A 9,605-nucleotide genomic window follows, 5' to 3' on the forward strand; every position below is an offset into this window, starting at 1 on the left:
CCCAGGCGCGCCCTCCACCCTTGTGGGGCCCACGTTGCACCACCGACATACTTCTTCCTCCTATATGTACCTGCGTACCCCCAAACCATCAGAGGCATCCACGAAAACCTAATTCCACCGCCACAACCTTTTGTACCCGTGAGATCCCATCTTGGAGCCTTTTCCGGCATCCTGCCGGAGGGGGCATTGATCACGGAGGGCTTCTACATCAACACCATAGCCTCTCCGATGATGTGTGAGTAGTTTACCTCAGACCTTCGGGTCCATAGTTATTAGCTAGATGGCTTCTTATCTCTCTTTGGATCTCAATACAAAGTTCTCCACGATTATTCGATGTAATCTTTTTTTGCGGTGTGTTTGTCGGGACCGATGAATTGTGGGTTTATGATCAAGTTTATCTATGAACAATATTTGAATCTCCTCCGAATTCTTTTATGTATGACTAGCAAAAGGCCCGTGCATTGCAACGGGTGCAAAATAAATAAAATTTAAATTAGAAATAGTTAGCTTCTCCCTCCACTGTCACATAAAGTGATTCATCAATGTGCCGCTTGGGTTTTGATTGGGACACCCCTCCTTTATTCTCCTTCCTGAATGCTCCCGAATTTCCTCAAACGATGGTTCAGCCACTTCGGTCGTGACTGGGAACCTTGGCGGCACAGATTATACATTGCCTAGCCTCTTTTGGCGTCGCCTCCGACTCAATTCGTCTTGTCATAAGAAGTGGTAGAAAAGAAATAAAATATGCTTACGTTGCACCGGATTCTTAAGTATTCCCTCTGTAAAGAAATATAAAAGTGTTTCGATTACTACTTTAGTTATCTAAATGCTCTTATTTTCCTTATGGAGGGAGTAACTCTCAGATGTCTGAGCAAAATGGGCTCTCTAACTCTACAAGCATGGCAGGAAGTTAAGTGCTAAAGCTCCACACTGCAGCTTGAACAGAATACTAATTAAAACCACTCTAAGCTAGATTTGTTGTCATATCATATGTGCACTTGCAAAACTATGAAATTTATCAAAGAAATAAAATATACAACATGCAAACGGACTTGCATTATTATCAGATGTCATGCAGTGGCAGTGTGCACATATACATACATTGCTAGGTGTATCATCGAACTCAAAAATTATGTCCTTATCACAATCAAAAATTATTTTCTTGAAGAAAATAAAATTAGGTATGTGTGTTATATACACGTACAAATATGCTTACGAGCTGCCTCAAGTGTTAGCCACAAACCGGTGGCCTTCGTTCGCATCATAGCCGTGCATCCGTTCCAAAAAATGGTTGCACGTGTGCAGCCGCTCCCGGCCACCATCCATGCACGGATGAACCGTGCGTGCAGCCTGAACGCACGCTGCTTTGGCTCCATGGACAGCCGTGCTCGGCCGCACCAGTACTTGTTTTGCTGATTGTGTTGGAATCCTCTCTGCGTTTCATTTTAAGCTAGTAATAAAGTTCACCATTTGTCAAGATACGGTAAACAAGGACAAAAGCAAACAACCCTGGTGGCCTCGCGGCCTGATTCCGCTTCCCACTGCGTTGCTACCGATGGTGTGCCGAGCCCCAGTGCCGCATGATGTGCTTTGCCTGTTGGAACCTACTCAATTAGCCTTCTTCCAGTCTCATTTTTGACAAATAAAGAGTAATAATTACCATCTCTAACTGACCTCTAGCAGATTCTGAAAAAACGCATCACTTACAATATGTGGCACACTCCAATTTAAAGTAGAAGAGATCACACGTGTTCCACAACAACCAACCATGGTCAGATCAGGTGGCTTGTAATTTCGTTCTCTCTCATAGTCTCTCTCCCAAAATTAATTAGTTGAACTTACTCCAGCATTACCACTATGATTTTGGGGCTGCTGATCTTAACAGTAATTGTGTGGTACACCTGAAGCATAGCAGATTGAAGCAAACATCTCCAGGCCATGCAAACATCAACCGATTACAACTCATGTATATAGGAATCTCGCATGTCATGTATGTAGATTGAATAGGGTGATTGCACCGTACCTTACCAGGAATAACTAAGGTGGGATGAGGTGTTCATGTATTACTGTAATGGGCACGCGGTCACCGTCGCTATCACCCGGTGTTGCATCCTTCCGATGTGGTGGTCGCCTCCACTTTGCAAAGCAATGGATGTGGAGAGGATGGGATAACAGCAGGGGATGGGAGTAGCAGCGCAACGAAGCTGATTACTCTTTAGCTCATGTCGTGCCCAGAGCCCAAGACCTGGCGGCCAAGCTCTTCTCCTCGCGTTCGCGTTCCCAGTTGAGGCCATCCCCTGAGCCAATTCCAGCGAGCCGAGGTTCGTGGAGGAAGGAGTGCAGGAGATGCTGAAGAAAGGCCGGCAGGTCAGCCACGGCTCCTTCTCCTCGTCTGTGGCGGCAACGTTTGCCCTTCTAGTCTCGTCCCTGGTCTTCCATGCTGGTCTTGTGAAGCGGCTTTGTCAGCGTGGCGGCGAAGGAGAGACGGATCAGGATCAGCGCAGAAGGAGGGGGGCAGGCAAAAGCAGCGCTAGCGCTAGGTTATGTGCAGGGGACGGGACATGCCAAACTAAGGCCAATGCAGCGAGCACTTGTACACACGTAGCTAAATAGGATTGAGATTCCTATTTCCGTAACAAACGTGCTCAAGTCTACCTCTTAGCGGCTTTGTCAGAGATTCTAGAAAGAAAATACGACTAAGGCCAATGCAGCGAGCACTTGTACACACGTAGCTAAATAGGATTGAGATTCCTATTTCCATAACAAACGTGCTCAAGTCTACCTCTTAGCGGCTTTGTCAGAGATTCTAGAAAGAAAATACGACTTTGGCAGATGGAGTAACAAACGTGTTTACCTTTACCTCCTAGCGGCCTTGGCAGTCAGACATCGGATAGACGAATCGACACACGAATAGGTAGATAGAATCTTTAAATCTCAGCCGTCAATTTTTATGATTATAACATAAAATTAACGGAGATAAAGGAATGGCATATGGAGAACTATGAAAGCCTCCGTCTTTTAATATTAGGTAAAGATTGGTTATCTTTGCAAGTCTCTTCGAATTATCAGTTTGGTTTGGCCTACTAGATTGATCTTTCTTGCAATGGGAGAAGTGCTTAGCTTTGGGTTCAATCTTGCGGTGTCCTTTCCCAGTGACAGCAGGGGCAGCAAGGCACGTATTGTATTGTTGCCATCGAGGATAACAAGATGGAGTTTATATCTTATTGCATGAATTTATCCCTCTACATCATGTCATCTTGCTTAAAGCGTTACTCCGTTCTTATGAACTTAATACTCTAGATGCATGCTGGATAGCCGTCGATGTGTGGAGTAATAGTAGTAGATGCAGGCAGGAGTCGGTCTACTTGTCGCGGACATGATGCCTATATACATGATCATACCTAAATATTCTCATAACTATGCTCAATTCTATCAATTGCACGACAGTAATCTGTACACCCACTGTAATACTTATGCTCTTGAGAGAAGCCACTAGTGAAACCTATGGCCCCCGGGTCTATTCTCCATCATATTAATCTTCCAACACTTAGCTATTTCTATTGCCTTTTATTTTACTTTGCATCTTTATTTCTCTTTATCATAAAAATACCAAAAATATTATCTTATCATATCTATCAGATCTCACTCTCGTAAGTGACCGTGAAGGGATTGACAACCCCTTTATCGCGTTGGTTGCGAGGTTCTTATTTGTTTTGTGTAGGTGCGTGGGACTCGAGCGTAGCCTCCTACTGGATTGATACCTTGGTTCTCAAAACTGAGGGAAATACTTACGCTACTTTGCTGCATCACCCTTTCCTCTTCAAGGGAAAAACCAACGTAGTGCTCAAGAGGTAGCACCCACTTCCTATGCATAGGGATTTTGTGAACAAACAACTTATGGGAACAAGAATCAAGTAGCATAGGAAGGCAAAACAAGCATAACTTCAAAACTTTAAGGACATAAAGAGGAAACTTGATATTATTTAAATTCCTACGAGCATATGTTCCTCCCTCATAATAATTTTCAGTAGCATCATGAATGAATTCAACAATATTACCATCACATAAAGCATTCTTTTCATGATCTACAAGCGTAGAAAATTTACTACTCTCCACATAAGCAAAATTCTTCTCATTCGGAATAGTGGGAGTATCATAAGAAACTCGAATACTATAAATTGTTTCCACTTTAAAAGAGTAATGTTTAGAAAAAGGGTAATAATAATCATGACAAGTTTTAATATAATCATCACTACTTTTTATAGCATAAGTGTCATCACAATAATCATCATAAGTAGCAACTTTGTTGTCATCATAATCAATTGAAACCTCTTCCGAAATAGTGGATTCATCACTAAATAAAGTCATGACCTCTCCAAATCCACTTTCACAAATATTATAAGATTCAACACCCTCCAAAATAGTGGGATCATTACTTCCTAAAGTTGACACTCTTCCAAACCCACTTTCATCAATATAACTATCATAAATAGGAGGCATGCTATCATCATAATAAATTTGCATATCAAAACTTGAGAAGTTAAACATATCATCTTCATAAAACATAGCATCCCCAAGCTTGGGACAATCATTAATTGCAGCAAATAAATTCTCAAACTTGTCTTTCTCATCAAACATGGCATCCCCAAGCTTGGGCCTTTTCATATCATAAGCATATTCACTCTCATCATTAATAGTATGGATAGCACCAATAGTATAGCAATTATCATCATCACAATGAGTAATAGGAGCAACATCATTTGGGAGGGATACCTTTTTACCTTTGCTTCTCCGTCTTTTCTTTTTCTTCTTCACATCATGTGTGGGTTTAATCCTCTTTTTGGAGCTCCTTATTAATAAGATTGGTTGAATAGAAAGCTCCTCTTCGTCACCTGATTCGTCATAAGAAAGAATAGGAGGATATTGGGAAATCTCTTCCCTTTCATTAGTATTCTCTTCATCTTCTATTTGTTTTCTTGTCTTTATGTAATTAGCAATATAAGGATTTTCAATGCAATTCACCGCACAATACATATAAATTTCCTCTAGATCAAAATCAAGAACTTTATCAAGGACAAATTCTGGCATATCCTTAGTTATACGTTTCATTTCTTCATAACCCATAAGCAAACTAAGTTCATTATCATGCGCAAGGGAAATCAATTCATCACAATTTTTGGACACGATACGATTATGAAACAATTTGCATTGGATATTTAAATGACCACGTTCATTGCAAAGTTCACAAGGATGACTAAGAAAATTTAAATTTTCAGCACAAACATCTAGCCTTTCTTGCAACAATTTGGTTTCTAAATACTTATGCCTCTTGCAAAATCTATCTTCCCTATTAGGTGTGTACTTGCAAACTCTATGCACTCCACAAAAAATGATATGCTTATAAGAGACATTTTCATCATGACTAGTGCAATCATCATTAGTACTATGGATATTCAAAGAGTTCACACTAACAACATTGCAATCATGCTCATCATTCAAAGATTTAGTGCCAAACATTTTAATGCATTCTTCTTCTAGCATTTTGGCACAATTATCAGAATCCTTATTTTCACGAAGGACATTAAAAAGATGAAGCATATGAGGCACCCTCAATTTCATTTTTTTAGTTTTCTTTTATAAACTAAACTAGTGATAAAACAAGAAACTAAAAGATTCGATTGCAAGATCTAAAGATATACCTTCAAGCACTCACCTCCCTGGCAACGGCGCCAGAAATTGCTTGATGTCTACTACACAACCTTCTTCTTGTAGACGTTGTTGGGCCTCCAAGTGCAGAGGTTTCTAGGACAGTAGAAAATTTCCCTCAAGTGGATGATCTAAGGTTTATCAATCCGTGGGAGGCGTAGGTATGTTACTTGCCCGAGATTCGATCGCTGGTATCTTCATACCTAGTTCAATCTCGTTACGGGCAAGTCTCTTTACTCGTTCCATAATACATCACCTCGTGACTAACTCCTTAGTTGTTTTCTTGCAAGCTTATGATGTGTATTACCGAGAGGGCCCAGAGATACCTCTCCGATACTCGGAGTGACAAATCCTAATCTCGATCTGTGCCAACTCAACAAACACCTTCGGAGATACCTGTAGAGCATCTTTATGATCACCCAGTTACGTTGTGACGTTTGATAGCACACAAGGTATTCCTCTGGTATCCGGGAGTTGCATAATCTCATAGTCGAAGGAATATGTATTTGACATGAAGAAAGCGATAGCAATAAAACTGAACGATCAATATGCTAAGCTCACGGGTGGGTCTAGTCCATCACATCATTCTCCTAATGATGTGATCCCGTTATCAAATGACAACACATGTCTATGGTTAGGAACCTTAACCATCTTTGATGAATGAGCTAGTCTAGTAGAGACTCACTAGGGACACGGTATTTGTTTATGTATTCACACATGTATTTAAGTTTCCGATCAATACAATTCTAGCATGAATAATAAAACTTTATCATGAATAAGGAAATATGAAATAATAATTCTATTATTGCTTCTAGGGCATATTTCCTTCAAATATAACATCATGAAACAATCAAAAATTATAGATACGTTGGAGACGTATCAGAATACGGCTCTGATGTCTACTACACAACCTTCTTCTTGTAGACGTTGTTGGGCCTCCAAGTGCAGAGGTTTGTAGGACAGTAGAAAATTTCCCTCAAGTGGATGACCTAAGGTTTATCAATCCGTGGGAGGCGTAGGATGAAGATGGTCTCTCTCAAACAACCCTGCAACCAAATAACAAAGAGTCTCTTGTGTCCCCAACACACCCAATACAATGGTAAATTGTATAGGTGCACTAGTTCGGCGAAGAGATGGTGAAACAAGTGCAATATGGATGGTAGATATAGGTTTTTGTAATCTGAAAATACAAAAACAGCAAGGTAACAAGCGATAAAAGTGAGCATAAACGGTATTGCAATGCTAGGAAACAAGGCCTAGGGTTCATACTTTCACTAGTGCAAGTTCTCTCAACAATAATAACATAATTAGATCATATAACAATCCCTCAACATGCAACAAAGAGTCACTCCAAAGTCACTAATAGCGGAGAACGAACGAAGAGATTATTGTAGGGTAGGAAACCACCTCAAAGTTATCCTTTCTGATCGATCTATTTAAGAGTCCGTAGTAAAATAACACGAAGCTATTCTTTCCGTTCAATCTATCCTAGAGTTCGTACTAGAATAACACCTTAAGACACAAATCAACCAAAACCCTAATGTCACCTAGATACTCCAATGTCACCTCAAGTATCCGTGGGTATGATTATACGATATGCATCACACAATCTCAGATTCATCTATTCAACCAACACAAAGAACTTCAAAGAGTGCCCCAAAGTTTCTACCGGAGAGTCAAGAAGAAAACGTGTGCCAACCCCTATGCATAAGTTCACAAGGTCACTGAACCCGCAAGTTGATCACCAAAACATACATCAAGTAGATCATGTGAATGTCCCATTGTCACCACAGATAAGCACATGCAAGACATACATCAAGTGCTCTCAAATCCTTAAAGACTCAATCCGATAAGATAACTTTAAAGGGATATCTCGATCCATTACAAGAGATAGAGGGGGAGAAACATCATATGATCCAACTATAATAGCAAAGCTCGCGATACATCAAGATCGTGCCAAATCAAGAACACGAGAGAGAGAGAGAGAGAGAGAGAGAGATCAAACACATAGCTACTGGTACATACCCTCAGCCCCGAGGGTGAACTACTCCCTCCTCGTCATGGCAAGCACCGGGATGATGAAGATGGCCACCGGTGAGGGATCCCCCCTCCGGCAGGGTGCCGGAACAGGGTCCCGATTGGTTTTAGGTGGCTACAGAGGCTTGCAGCGGCGGAACTCCCGATCTAGGTTTCTTTTCGGGGGTTTCTATATTTATAGGGATTTTTAGCGCCGAGAACAAGTCAGGGGGGGTCTCCAAGGCAGCCACGAGGTAGGGGGCGCGCCCAGGGGGGTGGGGCGCGCCCCCCACCCTCGTGGTGGCCTCAGGACTCTTCTGGTCCATCTCCGGTACTCCGTGGGCTTCTTCTGGTCCAAAAACAATCTCCATGAAATTTCAGGTCAATTGGACTCCGTTTGGTATTCCTTTTCTGCGATACTCAAAAACAAGGAAAAAACAGAAACTGACACTGGGCTCTGGGTTAATAGGTTAGTCCCAAAAATCATATAAAATAGCAAATAAATGCATATAAAACATCCTAGATGGCTAATATAATAGCATGGAACAATCAAAAATTATAGATACGTTGGAGACGTATCAGGCTCGACTTGGACAACAGTCAAGACGTCAATCGCCTTTGCGTTGGCCACCAAGGCGGCCAACCCCTTGAGCGTAGGCTAGTTGTAGGGTTCGACCATAGATTGGGTAGCATCGTGCGAGCCCTTTAGTCACGCCTGAACAGGTTGGATATGCCTCTCTTACCACATCACCAGGATTCGCTCCTGGGGGAGCCAGGCGCGCTTATGGCACATCATTTGTTTTGAAGAAGTGCATCCACTTCCCGTGACTCGTCATTAGCCGGACTCCAAAGACCTACATCAGATAGGGGACAAATCTGAGTATGGAAGCAACCCCATCTGTTCATCACAAGCCGGGGCATCAGGGTAGTAGAACAACCCATGCTGCCACCTCTGCACGAAGTTGGGCAGCCCAAGCTTTAATTAGCCGTACCTTGGCCTCAGCTTAATTACGACTCCCGCACAGTCATAGACGTCCTCGCCGTTCTTCTAGAATTTATCCCGGAAGTACTTCCTCCAAAGCCCTAAGTGGTGATGGGTCATTGGGAAACACTCACACATCGCAATGTAGTGGGCGATGTGGAGGATCATGTTTGGTGTGACATGATGAAGCTATACATCATAGAAGAAACTAAGTCGATGAAAGAAATCATTGGGCATCGGTCGGGGACATACCTTCGTAGATGAACGACGTAAGAAGCACACACTCATTCTACCGTGGCGCCGACTTGATCTCCTCCTCTGGTAGTGCACGCGATTGGGCAGATGCTTGCCTTGGAAAGAAGTCGTGACTAACGAGATTCTTCAGTTAATCCCAACAAGGGGATCAATTTCCCTTGGTGTTGTTGTCAAGGAGTTGTTCTTGCAGGCAATGCCACCAGCGGAGCCTCCCCTGCGGTAGGACCACCTCTTTTGGGTGTTGCCTTCTCTCCATTGGATCACCTTTCCGTGTGCCATCAGCCATAGCCAGCTTTGGCTTGGCTAACAGATGGGGAGGAGGAAGTAGTACTGTGCGTGGAGCTCTAGCTGTCTGCAATGGTTGAGCAAGAGCACGAGGAAGATGAAAGTGGGCAAGGAGTGGGTAGGGGGTACCGCTTCTGTTGTGTCCCCTGCCTTATATAGACAGAAGGAAAGTGAAGTGGCGTCCCTCATGTGATGCACTACAGGAACCCAGTAGCCTGCTAAGCCATGTCCTCACAATTAATGTGTTCCGACCATGATGGGACGGGACTAGGGTTTACACCTATGGTTCTTTGCACTCTCTGCTTGATCAGTCCAAACATGATCTGGGTGGACATGGAGCGATCCTTAGCAATCACCACAC

Source organism: Triticum aestivum, chromosome 7D (genome assembly GCF_018294505.1).
Source record: "Triticum aestivum cultivar Chinese Spring chromosome 7D, IWGSC CS RefSeq v2.1, whole genome shotgun sequence".
NCBI classification, from domain to species: domain Eukaryota; kingdom Viridiplantae; phylum Streptophyta; class Magnoliopsida; order Poales; family Poaceae; genus Triticum; species Triticum aestivum.